Source organism: Miscanthus floridulus, chromosome 2 (assembly GCF_019320115.1).
Source record: "Miscanthus floridulus cultivar M001 chromosome 2, ASM1932011v1, whole genome shotgun sequence".
NCBI classification, from domain to species: domain Eukaryota; kingdom Viridiplantae; phylum Streptophyta; class Magnoliopsida; order Poales; family Poaceae; genus Miscanthus; species Miscanthus floridulus.
The window spans coordinates 63,034,171-63,050,534 of record NC_089581.1 but is presented as its reverse complement, the minus strand read 5'-3'; positions in this window follow the sequence as shown (position 1 = coordinate 63,050,534).

Below are 16,364 nucleotides of genomic sequence, written 5' to 3'. Positions count from 1 at the left end.
CGTGCCTGTTCAGAATTGGCTTAGCCGACTTTAAAGTCAGCTGAGTCGATTGCTGCCTTCCCCGAGTCAACTAGGCTAACTTCCTAGTCAACCAGGCCGACTACCTCTACTATGTGCCATAAGTCGGCTAGGCTGACTTCCCAGTCGGTCAGGCCAATTGTCCCTACTAGTGCCCAAGTCGCCCTAGCCTGACTTCCACTCGGCTAAGCTGACTTTCTCGGTTCTGATAGCTGCTGATGCATCTTCAGATGATTCGGCAACTATTGTTGATCATTCTCTAGAGATGAAGAGCAACATCATTCAAATCAAGGACGTGAACTTCTCCAACATGATCAACAAGGTAGAGAACACAAATATTTTGCTCAAATTCTAATCCGGTCATACTATTTCAATTTTTGCATCTATTAGAGATATCCTTGCTAATAGTTGTGAAAGAACAATTGAGAAAGATATTTTATTTGTAGAGGATAAAATAAATTTAGATTCTATCAGCCAACACATTGTTCCATATGGCTAGGCCTATAGTGGTAGTTCGTCAAAGCTAAAGCTTCTCAGAAGCAATTGCAAAGGTGTAGCCGAATGGATTGATGTTAAATCTGATCCATTCATTTGCCTAGCTTTAAAGCCTGACTCCACAAAAGAATCTGCTAAGGAAATCAAAGTACACCTTTGACTTTAGTTTTTGTGATCATGTCTTTGATATCTTGCTCAAAAATAATTTTATTAGAATAATTGATCACAATGCTTTGACATCTGTTTAAAATTTAGAAGAGCTTACATATTGCAAGTGGCACAATTCTTTTGAATCACAATACTTCTAATTGTAATGTGTTTTGTCGAGTGATCCAATTGGCCATTGATAAAGGATGATTGATATTTTCTAAAGCTCAACAAGTGGACCAATTGGATTCAATTGGTCTTGATGGCAAATAGGTTTCGAATCGGCTTGCATTAGCTGATTCACTCAAAGCTCAAGGCTACGAATGCTCAAGAGAGAGATGTGGAGCCCTCAAGTGAAGACAAGGTTGTTGTCCATGAAATGCAAATAGAAGATATTTCAGAGGACAACAAAGTTACCACAGTTCTAGAAGATACTAGGCGGGTAGGTGAAATCTCTCTAACTAAAGCAAAAGCCGATTGATCCCATTGAGCAAGGGGAATCGGCTAAGGATCCTCCTCTGGAGCATGTATGTCCAGATAGGAAGAAGAAGGAGGATGCTTATAAAGCTAATGGAGGTAAAGGCCGTGGCAAATAAAGAAGTAGAAGGCCTGAAGCTTAGCTTCGAGGAACTTCTAGCTAAATATGAGAAGATAGTAGAACCAAATATCACTAGTCGGCCAAAGAATGTCCAATCATCAAGATGGCCTCCAAAGCACAAGTCTCAAGAGTGGAATTGGCATGGGAGTAGATCTCACGCAGCAGCAACATATTCACCTTTTGAGCAGCCAATTCCCAAGGCATATGAACCACAACCCACATATTTTCATCCTTATTCATCTTGGGGCTGGTTTGATCAAGAGGCACATGTTCCACCATATTTTAAGGCACAATATGCAGAGTATGTAGCTCCTAGACATTTAGAGATATCATCATCTTATAAAGACCGTTTTGATCAAAATCAGTCCGGAGCTCAACTGAAGAAGAAAGTGGTAAAGCAAGTTTACCGTGTGAAGTATGATGGCCGAAACAAGAAGAGTTCAGATCTGAATTCAGCTATTGAAAAGCCGATTATATTGCTAAAAAATCATCTATTGATGGCAAAGAAGTGAGGAAATCATCTATTGATATTCTAGGTGCCAAATCTGAACAAAAGAAGGTGAGAGTGCCCAAAATCAAGAAGGATTTGCCGATGTCCAAAACAAAAATAAAACTAATATGCTCAATTGGTTTACCAAAGTGGTAAGAAAATAAGTTACAAAAGCTTAGTATAGAGAAGCTGAAAGAGAAGGGCTTGGTGTGGGTCCTAAAGAAAGTATTCGAGCTCAGAAGGATGATGCTCAAACTAGGTGGTGCAATAAAGGCAAAGGAAAGAAGGATATTCAAGAAACAATTGCCAAATTGGAGGTTTACATCAAATAATCATTAAAGTTATTGGTCAAGGCATCATCCGTACTCTCTGCCTATGCCTATGTGGAATTCATCCCCTAGGTATGCATGGTTATCCCTCAGCTCCTTATTTTGACCCTTGGTGTGGATCTTTATGTTATGGAGGGTTGCCAAATTATTTTGCTTATTGATGACCAAGAGCTGAAATATTTATTTCGGTTATGCATGCTCTTGTGGATGAATTTATATGGCCGATATTTTGATATTGCCCTTAGTGTAAAAATGTAGTCGATGAGTGCTTGCAACAATTGTGCTATTAGAAAGCCCCCATGGAATTTACTTTGATGGTTTTAAGGCCCGGGGGCATGATATATGCATTTTGATTTACTTCATGGATGTGATAATATTATTAATCATCTTGCAAATAAGGCCAATGGTGTTGGCATAATCATTATTTGTCACAATAATGCTATTTGAGACATCAAGCCGATTAAAATTATATTTGCAGCAATATTTGAGCCGAATGTGAAGTTTTCTTATTTGGCTTGGCCATATTGCAATCCTTGTGGTATGACATGTTGAAGCCTTTGGTGATTCCTTGCTAGTGGCATAGCAAGTAGTTGATGAGTTTCAATGCCTAGAAGGATCACTCGATGCTCATCTTGATATGTGCCTTGATATAATTGCTTCTTTTGCCGAATTTTGAATTCAGCATATTCCAAGGCATGAAAAATCAAAAGGCCAACATGTTAGCTCAGTAAGCATCTGGCTATGATGTCGGTGAGCATAATTTTCATATTTAAGAACAACCGATGCATGAAAATTTATATTTTTCCCGTGCAAGGTACAGGCCAGTTGGCTAAGCCGACTGACCAAGTTGGCTCAGCCGACTCTTCCCCTACAGTAGCCATGTTGGCTAGGCCGAATATCCTAGTCGGCCAGGCTGACTCCTCCTAGTCGGCTAAGATGACTAACCCAGTCAGCTCAGCCAACTCCCTTGTGTCTGCCCAGTCAATTCATCCGAGAAGCTACCAAATTAGCTCGACACAATTTTAGTGATGTTAGAGCTGATTTAGAAGATTGGAGGACTCCCTTGTTGAGATATTTATGTGATCCTAATGCCAAAATTGATAAGAATGTTTAGTGGAGCACTTTTAAATATGTGTTGCATAATGATGAGCTCTATTGAAGAACCGTCGAAGACTTGTTACTTAAGTGCTTGGGATCAGATCAGGGAAGAGTGGCTATGGGAGAAGTCCATGAAGGTATTTGTGGTACGCATCAATTGGCCCCAAAGATGAAGTGGTTATTGCATAGAGCCGATTTCTATTGGCCTCCTATGATGGCCAATTGTTTTCATTACTACAAAGGTTGTAAGGAGTGCCAAAGGTTTGGGAATGTCCAGCTTGTGTCTGCTGCTATACTTCATCTTATCATCAAACCATGGCCTTTTCGTGGTTGGGGGCTAGACTTCATTGGCCAAATGCATCCCCTATCTTTGAAGGGACATTGATTTATGTTAGTTGCTATGTATTACTTTACTAAGTGGATTGAGGCAGTTCCTTTGAAGAATATGACACACAAGGAGGTAATTGAGTTCATCACTGAGCATATCATTCATAGATTCGGCATCCCTCAAACGTTAACTATAGATCAAGGGACATCGTTTGTGTCCAAAGAGGTGAGGGAATTTGCCAAATTACATAAGATCAAGTTGCTCAATTCATCTCCATACTTTGCTCAAGCCAATGGCCAAGCTGAGTCTAGTAATAAGACTTTGATCATGCTCATCAAAAAGAAGATTGAGGAGAATCCAAGGAGGTGGCATAAAGTTTTGTCTAAGGCTCTATAGGCACATCTCATTTCAAGGCATGGTGCTATAAAGGTTACTTCTTTTGAGTTAGTATATGGTCAAGAGTCCGTATTGCCTATCGAGGTGAATTTGGATGCATACAGACTTGCTAAACAAAATAATCTATCAACTAGTTGTGTATCATGATTTGATGATGGATAACATCGATGAGGTGACTTATGTGAGATTAAAAGCTCTCAAGGAAATAGAGAAAGATAAAACTCGAGTTGCCAAAGCATACAACAAGAAAGTCAAAAACAAATCCTTCCAAGTGGGAGAATTAGTATGGAAAACCATACTACCAATTGGATCAAAGAGCAACCAGTTTGGCAAGTGGTCATCTAATTGGGATGGTCCTTACAAAGTGATCAAAGTCATATTCGGTAACTCTTGTTTGCTAGAGACATTGCAAGGTGAACGTCTCAATAGAGCATTCAACGGGAGGTACTTGAAAAAGTATTTTCTAAGTGTTTGGCAAGAAGCCTAAGTGCTCTCCAAGCAATGGCCAATACATGTATCGCCCTTAGAACAAAAATGGCCATTGTATACATCGCCCTTAGTCATTGAGTAGCCGATGAGATGGGTATCATCGTAGTTTGGTTTTAATTTATTTGATTAAGTGTTTTCAGGTTTATTGACAACCAAAATTGTCCATTTTTTGAAGTTGTCAAAATATGGAACGAACTTCACCATTGCGTTCCTCTCATCGAGATGGTCAAAAAACATATATGGAACATTTAATTCAGAGTCCGAATGAAGGAGTTATGCCCCAAAAAGATGCTTCGTTGTTGGAAGTTTTGACCCAAGTCGGGACTTCTGACTGTCGGAAGTTTCGACAGGTGTCAGGACTTTGGGGGAAGCCTAAAGAAACCTACTTGGGTGTCTAGGGTTATTCCCATATCGGGAGTTTTGACAAAGGTCACAAGTTCCGACTGTCGGGAGTTCCGACCCAAGTCGGGACTTCCAACGGACCTAATTTAAAACCCTATTCGGATCTGGCCTTTTGGATTTTGATCTAAACTATTCTAAACTCATGGGAAACTTGGAAAATAAGTCTTGGAGACGTTTCCTACTAGGATATGATCACCCCCCTCTATATATATGAGAGGATCATGGCCGATTGAGTTCCCATCTATCCAATTGTCAGACAAATCAATCTACTACCTCTACTCCAACCCTTTTACCCTCTTCTCCAACCCCCATGCTATTCATCCCTTGATCCAATGATCAAGGATGGCACCCTAGACTTGCCGGTAGACCTAGGGCAACTTGGCGATGTCCTTGCCCTGATGGGGTCCCTCCCGGGCGAGAACTTCGACGGTTTCTTTGCTAGTTTGTCTAAAAACTAGCCGGTTCTTCATCATGCAAGCACGTTGGTTATTATTTTATGGCTTGCTTGTAAACCTCTCCATTCTTCACCACAAAATAGTGATACCTTTCTGCGTTCTCTAGTCCATAGCGGCCCGGGTGTCCAAAGTCCTGTAGGTGTGTGATCCGGATCACTTCTGACGTCAACAATCACCTCACAGAAAATGCCATAACTTTCTACTCTAAACTCTGTTTTCAGTGATCTTGGACTTTTCGAAAAGCTTGTTTTGAGGGCTATCCAGCCCAGCCAAGAACAAGCCCCAAGAACAACAAGTGCAGGTGTTGTGCTAATGTGTTTCTTGCATGTTAGCACTTGAGTTCGGTTAGTTTGAGCACTTGAGACGTGTCTATGATTCGTATTGCATCCCCTTGATAGTACGACATACCTATACTCAAGATCAAGAGAATGTAACCATTTAAATCACTTGAGTATTCAATGTCTTCATATGCCATTTCTTCTCAATATCACTTCATAAGGGGTTGCAATCATCTTTGTCTCCTCTCTTTGAGCAAACATAACTTGAGCATGTGACTTAAACCATTTCCATATATATGAGTTCACCTCATGGCTTCAAGTCACTTCTACTAATGATTTGATCCTCAACACAATATGACTTCTCATAGCTTGATTAGTTCCTCGACTCAATGCAAGTACTCTCTTCTTCACCTTAGCCATGGTACCTCGGTCCTCAAGCCGTTGCCTGCTCTTCACCTTTGTTTAGTCCCTCGAAGCCCTTTCCTTGCTATCTTAACCCTATCAAGCCATACTCAAGTCACATCATATTAAGCATCCATTGAAAAACCATTTCTTCAATATTATAATCCTTTCTTGAATATCTTCTAGATATGAATGTTGAGATCAATCAAGCTTCAGTTAGATTCACATAGATTGAGATATATGAATCAACATCAACATGGTCAAGACTATTCATTTTGGCTTGACACTCCTAACACTCACTTCAATGTCTATCTTCATACTTCCAGCTTGATCAAATCCATGCAAAGTGATTTTCCAAATCTTTATCCATACAAGCAAACCAATATAGAGATCGACATATATCCAATATGACTTGTGTCCTCTGTCATTTAATCTTTGCTTGGTACTTCTTCACTTATTCATTCTTGACTCATTCTTTAATCCTTGATCAAAGCTAATCCATTATCAAACTCTTCTTGTTCATGCAAAGCAAGCCATTATTGAGACCAATCCAAAAACATCAACTCATGTCTCATTTACCATTTGCCAAATATGCTTGCTTTCTCATGATGCTGAAACATCCTCAATTTTCCGCGAAGGGAAAATCCATAGAATGAATTATAATATGATGAAACCAATAGTTGATTCCATCATATTATCATATATCAGTCGATATCACAGTCATACATCGATAGATTACAAGAATACAAGATATTACATCACTAGGGAACACACCTATTATAGAGTTAATCTAGCGGAAGACTATCAAGTGAAGGCTCCTCCTTCATGGGTCATCATCAGAGTTGGCGTAGTGCAGCGTAGATTCCATCTCTGAACCAAACTTGAGCATAGGAATGAGACCTCCTAATCCTTCTAAAGTCAGCATCTCTGAGAATCAGAAAATCTGCACACCGCCAGATGTGTGCAGGCCATGGTCAGCACCGATGAGCTTTAGTGGAAAAGATGGACTCATCTCCTATCTAGTTTAAGCCAGATGTACACCCCAACCCTAGAGGGAGAAAAGAAGGACTCATCTCCTATCTAGTTTAAGCAAAACCCAGGAAAGGTCCATAGCCGACAAGTCAGCATATGTATCGATCGATCAACCAAACACTCTGCAGAGGTTTTACATACCCACAAGATTAGCCATCCTCGGAGCTGTGTATCTCCTAGGCAGAATTCCGGTCACTTGCTAGCCTAGAACGATGCCACCCTACCTCTTAGCCCTGGAACATCCCAAGTCTAGTCTGGGATGGCTGATACTGTGAGTCGTAGACAGAGCCGGGGCCCTCCGGATGTTAGGAGCCGGGTCCACAAGGCCTCCTAAAGTCTCGGTAGGGTGTGGGGGAAACCGCGCACCCCGTACCTCCTTGCACACATTTGCCTAGCAGTAGTGGCACCGCTCTACCAAGTAGTCCGACCGTCCCACACCATATAGGGCAAGTGGGATGTAAGGCTTCCCGGTGAATCTGAGTACTAGTAAGTCCTTAGGGGTGACCAAGCCAGAATGTCTCCATCAGGGTTTCCAATTACCGTGCCACCACAGCACCTCCACCCCGGGCTCCACCTCCCCGAGGTTCACACCCAAGGCCACCTCCAGTTACCATTTACCCACCATAGGTATTCCATATCCAAGTGCCCAGGTAGCACCACAAGGCAAGACTCGCCCTAGGCTCATCGTTATTCCAGCTCGGTCGACATAACCCTCACTCTCCATGCACCCAAGACACACGCAGCACGCTCTCACACCACCAAGTCTAGCACCCATAGCCAAACCATTCCCAAGGGGGTGCACCACCAGCATCATATCCCCGATATAGTGCGAAGTGGAGTTAATAATAAATATAGTGGTGTAATATGCAAGCAAGCAGGCAAGTAAGCATATATAAGCGAGCGAATGCGCATAGCAGGATGATGTGGTAAAGTGGGTTGCATTAGGGTAATAATGGCTTAGGTAGTAGCATGCATCAAAGTTCTAGCAAAGGAATAATTATAAAGCGCTAGCAGTTCTAGATATTATGCAATGTCTAATAGGATTCTCTAAAAGAGGGTGCTGCCATGACACCTGCGATGTAGTTGTAGTAGTGGTATATTTCTCCATCCGTTGGTGTTCAATCAGTGGGGGTCACCTCCTCCTGAGCTGACTCCATTTCGTAGTCCTTGTCCTCGCCCACGTTCTCTTGATCCGATCGTCAGCTACTCCGTGAAGCGACACGCAAGGCAAGAGAACACCCAACACCCGAAAAGACGACAAGATGCAGGAAGATCCAACAACACCAACAAGACGCAAAAGACACGAGGCTTAGCCCTCTCGGCGGTTGTCCAATCTCCTCGGGCCAAGAAATACAAGTGGTGGTTTGCTAAGCATCAGCTTAAGTCATGGCCAAGCCAGTATGGCTTTAGCACAAATGGTTTAAGCCAGAGCTTATCCATAGCAAACACCACGGCTCATGATCTTTTGATCTGGCGTCATTGACTTAACGGGGATTGGATGTCGGGCCTCAAGAAGAACGACGGGGTTCGGCTCTTATAGCCTTAACCCGCAAGTCACAATTGGACACGAGTAGCAAACAAGAACGATAACACTATTGTGACTTGGCTCCAATGTACTTTGGCTCGCTCGCTATGGTAGAAAGCGGTAGCGCAAGAGATTGGACATCAACGGGTTCTCTCAATCCTCATGACATAACATCATCGGGAGCCGAGAAGAGAGTTGCTCAGCAAAACAAAAGAAGCGGGGGTTAGCTAGGCACATCCATGTCATGTTCTCAGACTCATCTCCGAGAAAGATGGTTTAGATGGCCGATCGGGTCAACACGCACGGGTCCGAGGTACAACATAGACTATAGCTTCGCTAGCTAAAAAGAGATAGTCTGGTCTTTGATCCAATCACCATGGACAAGGCGGGATCGAACAGAGCAGGCTAATAGGGCAATAACAGCTTAAAACAGAGGTCTACTCCTTCCGGCACACATGCCACGACAGAAGACAGGGCATCGGAAGGAGCAACAAACACCAAGTGCGCAGACCACTCGTAGGGTACCCAACCTAGGTGCACTGGCACTAAGTTACCTCTCAGATTCGAAGCGGTGCGGTTGTCACCGTGAGAATTGGAGAAACATGATGGTCAAACGAGGTACAAGCATACAAGGTCTTAAGCATAGAAAAGCAACTAAAAGCAAATGAGTGGCATAGCTCCATGGTCATGGCGAGACGGACTCACGGCCACAAGCTATACCAACATGTGTTGGCATCCATCGTTCCACGATTGTTATCTCCTAGGTCATCTCCCATAGGCTAAGTCATGGAAGGCTTGATGTGAGCGGGTGATATCCGCATTGATATCGATATCGATATCGAATCCATCGCAACCATGTTCTAGGGCCGAAGGCAGGAGCTAACACTCGTGGTGCTATGAAGCCAACTAAAAAGTGATGGGTCGAGTTACACTCGGCATCATGGTCATGGTGAGATGGATCCCGCAATCGTAACATCCAAATGAGGTATGATCCCTTAGCTGGCTCGAAGGCTCGACACACAGGCAACAACACCAACAACTAGCGATAAGATCCAAACATGACCAAAAGATGTAGCAACTCGACATGACTGCGGAGTAGCACATTCCATAGCTGGGTGATGGATAGATCCTATAAGACAGTCATGGATAGATAGGTCGTAAGAATAGGGTCCAACAGGGTAGATATGCGTATACGGAAAGATGCGAGATGGGGCTTTCCATGGTCTCGATAAGACATACGACTAGGGTTCATGCTGCTCTCGGCAAGTGAGGCCATGTGGTCTCAGCCAGCGAGGCCCTATGGTCTCAGCAACGGTGGTCCTAGCAACAGTGGTCTCGGCAATGGTGGTCCTAGCAACGGTGGTCTCAGCAATGGTGGTCCTGGTAACGGTGGTCTTGGCAATGGTGGTCTCGGCAATGGTGGTCCTGGCAATGGTGGTCTTGGCAACGGTGGTCTTGGCTCGGTGGTCTCGGCCAGCAAGACATCGAAAAGACTTCTCTTGTCATTGGTACAATGCTAGGGATCACACGGTTTCTCAATGGCTCGCCCTCGTTTATTGAGGCTACCGGAATGTTGGGAACGGACCCAATACATCAACGGCACAGTGCCGATAGATATAATTAAATCAGGATCACGTATTGTAAGTGTACGAACGAGTATAAGCAGGAAGGGGCTTTTGTCGGTGTCAAAAATGGCGTTCGACTAGGATTTGACTTTGTGGTTAAGATGTGGAGGCCCAAGGGCTATTGTAACTTGTCCCAAAGGGTCATGGCTTCTTTTGGCCTGCTGTGGCTAGCTGTGGCTTGCTACAGCCCGCTGTGGCTGGCTACAAGTGGCTATGGTTGGCCAAAGGCTGGCTATGGCTGGCCAAGCATGGTAGCGACTGACTAAGATGTGCCTACTGCTGTCATACACAACAGGATTGGCGACGAAGGCGTTCTGCAAGATGGTAGGGCCGAACCGTAGGTCTAAAAGAGAGGCGAGTATCGGTCTCGCATTGTGCGGCATAAAATGGGTAGACAAGGACATGTCCATGGTGTAGAGCTTGATTTTAGAAAAATGTGGGAACTGGTTTCACATTTTTCTGAGGTCGTATGGATTTTCTATGACTTTCCAAGGGTTAAATCCTTTTCTTGAAAAAGAAAAAGGAAGGATAACCCAGGGCTTGACACATGGCAGCATGGGAATGGTCCACGTGGCATGCTGACGTCAGCATGACTTTAGCATGACATCATCAGGGCTAAACTGCGGCTGACAGGTGGGTCCAGCTGATGTCAGCATGACGTCATCATCTTGGTTGGTCACTGACAGGTGGGACCCGCATGACGTCATCATGACGTCAGCACGATGTCACCTACTGACAAGTGGGTCCGACGGCTCTGTGTCACTGACACGTGGGCCCTAGTCAACGGTCAGCGTTGATCGGTCAACGGTCAACCGATTTGGGTCTCGACTAGGCCTTGGCGGGCCTAGACAGGGCTGGATTTGGGCCGGGCTCAGCTCGCCACGTGTCGCGCGGGGAGGCCATCCACATGGCAGTTTTGGGCTCCTATCGGGCCTGGTTCTAGGCTGTGGGCGTGGGGGCAGCTCACGGTGGTCTGGGTGGTGTGGGTCCATGGATCCGCACACTGGGTCCATGGTGGACTAGTGTCCTACCCTCCTTTTCTCCTCCTAGCTCATGGTGGAACAAGTCCAGACTGGCTCTGCTCCTCCTTTCACATCCTCTGTTCTTCCATGGCAGGGCTCCGGTAGGCTAAAGGCCGCTGTCTGGCTTCAGACGGTCAGCGCACTAGTGCACGGTGGCTACAGGGCAGCTGAGTACTCTGGTGGGCGGCTGATGAGGTCCCTGCAGAAAATCCATGGCACGAAGGCCTGGACACATGGAGGGGTCATCAGCCTGAACAGGGACGGTGCCGTGGGTGGCTCCAGGTCACAGTGGCACCAGTGTGTGGGTAGGACATGGTGGCAGGCTGTGTCCCCGGGCAGCCATCGGACCCGGCAAGGCAAGGCCTTGGCCGTGTGCATAGGTGCGTGCGTGCGCGTGTCCAGGGGGCTCACGGTCGTGGAGGTGGGCTGCCAGCGCCGAGTGCAGCGAGGGAGGGTAAGGGTCACTGTAGCACGAAGGCTGGACAAAGCAGAACGGCGGCCGATTGGCTCATGCGCTTGGTGCCGGGGTGTGCCGTGTGCGGTGCACCTGCACCGTGTACATGCTAAGTTCGCTGCCGTGGCGGGCGGTGGTCTAGGCGTTCATGCTTGGCATCAAAGGCCAAGCCTTTGGCCTTGTGTGTGTGTGCGCCTAAGGATGTGGTTGTGGCAGGGGCCAGCAAGGCATAGCACGGTAGTGTGTTCGCAACGCAATGGCCACAGGTGTCCTTTGGTGCGGTAACGCGCTCTGGTAGGTCAAGACGCTGGCACGAAGGCCGGAACAGGTAGGGATGGCAAAAAGGCGAAAGCTTGGGTAAGTCCGAAGCTTACAGTAGGGCTCGTAGAAGAAGGATGCCACTGCTGTGTTGAGGTGCCGCAGGGATGGCTCGGCGCAGTGCGGTGCGTCAGGCGAAGTCGCTGCGGTGTCCCGAGCTCATCGCGGATGACGGTCTCCGGTTGGCTCGAACAACACCGGGCAAGGCTTAGGGTTGTCAATCAGCTCGAGGTGAAGGTGCGGGGTTGTGGCCGGGAAGACGGTCAGGTGGCTGGTGGTCATGGCCATGCGGAGGGTTGGCATCATGCACATCATGGCGGTGGCTGGAGGTGGTGGTGCGGTGGCCCAGCAAGGATGGAGCAGGGGCATGGCCATGGATGAGGAGAGCATAGCAACACGGGGTTGGTGAGGGAGCACGCGGTGGTCATCATCGTGGCTGCGCAGCCGGTCCAGAGAGGAGGCAGAGGTGAGCTCCAGTGACGCGGTTTGGAGAGGAGCTCGGGGTGGCGTAGCCAGATGATAGCGTGGTCAGGGTAGCTCAGCTGGAGGCGCTCAAGGTGGTGCGATGGCGACTACAGGGAGAGACCCAGTGGGGGCGGCGGCTAGCTCCTTATAGGCGTGCACGAGCTAGGGCTCTAGACGCCGATGGTGATGCCTCGGCGTCCGTATCACGGCAGGGCATGTGGCGAGCATCGAGCAAAGGGGCGCGGATGGCGAGGGCGTGGGGCTCTCCCACCGAGCGGTGGCGGCGGCTCCTAGGATTGGAGAGGGTGCCGTCTGCTGTGGTATTTATAGGGTGAGCGGCTAGGGCTTCCGGGGCTCCGTCCATCCTCAACGTCCATGCATAGAGTGAGGCACGCGGCGCGCATCAAGCGACGTGGAGCGCGGGGCGGTGTCGGGCGTCTGTATGCGGGAGCGGGTGTTGCGAGCGGCGGCAGCGCTGGGAGCATCTGCTCGCTAGGGTTGGGGTTGGGGCTGTTGGCCAGGCTGGGCTGCGGTTTGTTGGGCCGACTGGCTGGTGGGGCGGGCCAAAGGGAGGAGAGAAGGGCAGGCGGGCTGGGCCAAAGGGAAGGAGACGGTGGGCTTGGAGGAAATTGATTCAAGGAATTTGAAATGAATTTTAAGAGAGATCACGTGGAATATAAAGGGAAGTTGAAGTACAACACAATGAATTTCAAGAGGAGTTCAAAAATAATTAGAGAGGTGTGATTTTTATGATTTCGGATCAAATGAGTTCAAAAGAAATGTGACGGGGATTTATGAGATATTCCAAAAGGAAATTAAGAGGGGATGCTACGGATTGTGCACTCCGACACGAAACCCAAAACCAGATAAAAAAACTCCGGCAAGCTCCTACAAGCAACACTATATGTATGCAACAATTTATTTATAAATTGTTCTTTGTTTGACCTAGCATCTACATGCTCCACATATTGCAGGAAAATTTTTAAAAAGTTCATATTTTTGGCTTCTCCAAAAACCCGAGTTGTTACAGTCCACCCCCCTTACAAGAATCTTGTCCCCGAGATTAAGGTGTTGCTTGGTCGGTTAAGAGGCAGGGTGTTGCTTCTTGATCGGGGTAGTTGTTCCATAGAGCCTTGCAAAAGGAATTGTCATCCTTTTGTTTTCTTCGATAACTCAATCCAAATTTGTACAGGGTGTCCAAGGATCTCTAGGGGTTTTGTCTAGTCATATGGCGGTCTTGGTTCATAACCTGCTAGGTTAGCCAAGGGTCCTAGAGTCACATGTAAATAAAATAGCTTCTATAACCTACACTCAGATAATAAAATTCGCAAGAAGCACAAGAAACTCAACAACATAAGATCCAGGCAATCAGACAGCATCACAACTCCTATATGCATAGTGTTGACTTGGGGCGACTCCTAGGCCTTTGAGTCTCACACATATATCGATCTTGTGTGGATGACATAGGGAATCATTTCCTAGTGGTCAACTTTTTAGATCGGGGATGGTCAGTTAGTAGTAGAACTCAAGGTAGAGACGGGGAATCAAGTGTTAGTAGCTATGACTCCACTACAGATAGAATGTTTGGCTTCTACACTAGTGTTTGGTACTAAAGGTCTCGTCCTAAGGTCAAGTATGGCTCTGATACCAACTGAAACATCCTCAATTTTCTGCGAAGGGAAAATCCACAGAATGAATTATAATATGATAAAACCAATAGTTGATTCCATCATATTATCATATATCAGTCGATATCACAGTCATACATCGATAGATTACAAGAATACAAGATATTACATCACTAGGGAACACACCTATTACAGAGTTAATCTAGCGGAAGACTATCGAGTGAAGGCTCCTCCTTCACGGGTCATCATCAGAGTTGGCGTAGTGCAGCGTAGATTCCATCTCCGAACCAAACTTGAGCATAGGAATGAGACCTCCTAATCCTTCTAAAGTCAGCATCTCTGAGAATCAGAAAATCTGCACACCGCCAGATGTGTGCAGGCCATGGTTAGCATCGATGAGCTTTAGTGGAAAAGATGAAGCAAGAGGATCTGGCGATCCTAACATTTGACTGTGGTTTGCATCCTTAGCGCATGAGAAGTAAGTAACAGTAGTAATGTAGTAATAATGTCCAAGTTTTTCAACACATTCCCAACCACACACATCCACATCCATCCATATCCATTCCCAACCATCCATCCCAAACCATCTCCACACCACCACACCTTATCTCATCTCACACACTCAGGTCGACAGGCCGACTCCCTCTCGGCACTTGTCTCAACGGCCCGCAACCCCCAGGGCTCATGGCCGGAAAATACCCCAACCCTAGAGGGAGAAAAGAAGGACTCATCTCCTATCTAGTTTAAGCGAAACCCAGGAAAGGTCCATAGCCGACAAGTCGACATATGTATCGATCGATCAACCAAACACTCTGCAGAGGTTTTACATACCCACAAGATAGCCATCCTCGATGGTGCCCTGTCCTAGGTAGATTCTGGTCGCTTGCTAGCCTAGAACAGTGCCACCCTACCTCTTAGCCCTAGTAACATCCCAAGTCTAGTCTGGGATGGCTGATACTGTGAGTCGTAGACAGAGCCGGGGCCCTCTAGATGTCAAGAGCGATGTCCACAAGGCCTCCTAAAGTCTCAGAAGGGTGTGGGGGAAACCGCACACCCTGTACCTCCTTGCACGCGTTCGCCTAGCAGTAGTGGCATCGCTCTACCAAGTAGTCCGAATCGTCCCGCACCATATAGGGCGAGTGGGATGTAAGGCTTCCTGATGAATCTGAGTACTAGTAAGTCCTTAGGGGTGACCAAGCCAGAATGTCTTCCATCAGGGTTTCCAATTACCGTGCCACCACAGCACCACTCACCCTGGGCTCCACCTCCTCGAGGTTCACACCCAAGGCCACCTCCAGTTACCATTTACCCACCACAGGTATTCCATATCCAAGTGCCTAGGTAGCACCACAATGGCAAGACTCGCCCCTAGGCTCGTCGTTATTCCAGCTCGGTCGACACAACCCTCACTCTCCACGCACCCAATACACACGCAGCACGCTCACACACCACCAAGTCTAGCACCCATAGCCAAACCATTCCCAAGGGGGTTCACCACCAGCATCATATCCCCGATATAGTGCGAAGTGGAGTTAATAATAAATATAGTGGTGTAATATGCAAGCAAGCAGGCAAGTAAGCATATATAAGCGAGCGAATGCGCATAGCAGGATGACAGTGGTAGAGTGGGTTGCATCAGGGTAATAATGGCTCAGGTAATAGCATGCATCAAAGTACTAGCAAAGGAATAATTTATAAAGCGCTAGCAGTTCTAGATATTATGCAATGTCTAATAGGATTCTCTAAAAGAGGGTGCTGCCATGACACCTACGATGTAGAGGTAGTAGTGGTACAATTCTCCATTCGTTGGTGTTCCATTAGCGGGGTCACCTCCTCCTGCGTTGACTCCATTCTGCAGTCCTTATCGTCGTTCACGTTCTCTTGGTCCGATCGTCAGCTACTCCATGAAGCGACACGCAAGGCAAGAGAGCACTCAACATTCGAAAAGACGACAAGACACAGGAAATCCATTAATGCCAGTGAGACAATAAGAGATACACGGCTTAGCCCTCTCGGCGGTTGTCCAATTTCCTCGGGCCAAAGAATCACAAGTGGTGGTTTGCTAAGCACAAGCTTAAGTCATGGCCAAGCTAGAGCAGCTATAGGATAATTGGTTTAAGCCACCAAGGCTTATCCATAGCAAGCACCATGGCTCATGGTCTTTCGATTCGGGCGTCATGGAGTTGATGGGAATCGGAGGACGGGCCAAGTAAGGAAAGAACGACAAGGTTCAGTTCTTTATAGTCTTATCCCGCAAGTCACAATTGGACACGAGTAGCATACAAGAACGATTAACACTATTGTTACTTGGCTCCAATGTACTTCGGCTCGCCCGCTATGGTAGAATGCGATAGCGCAAAGAGATTGGAC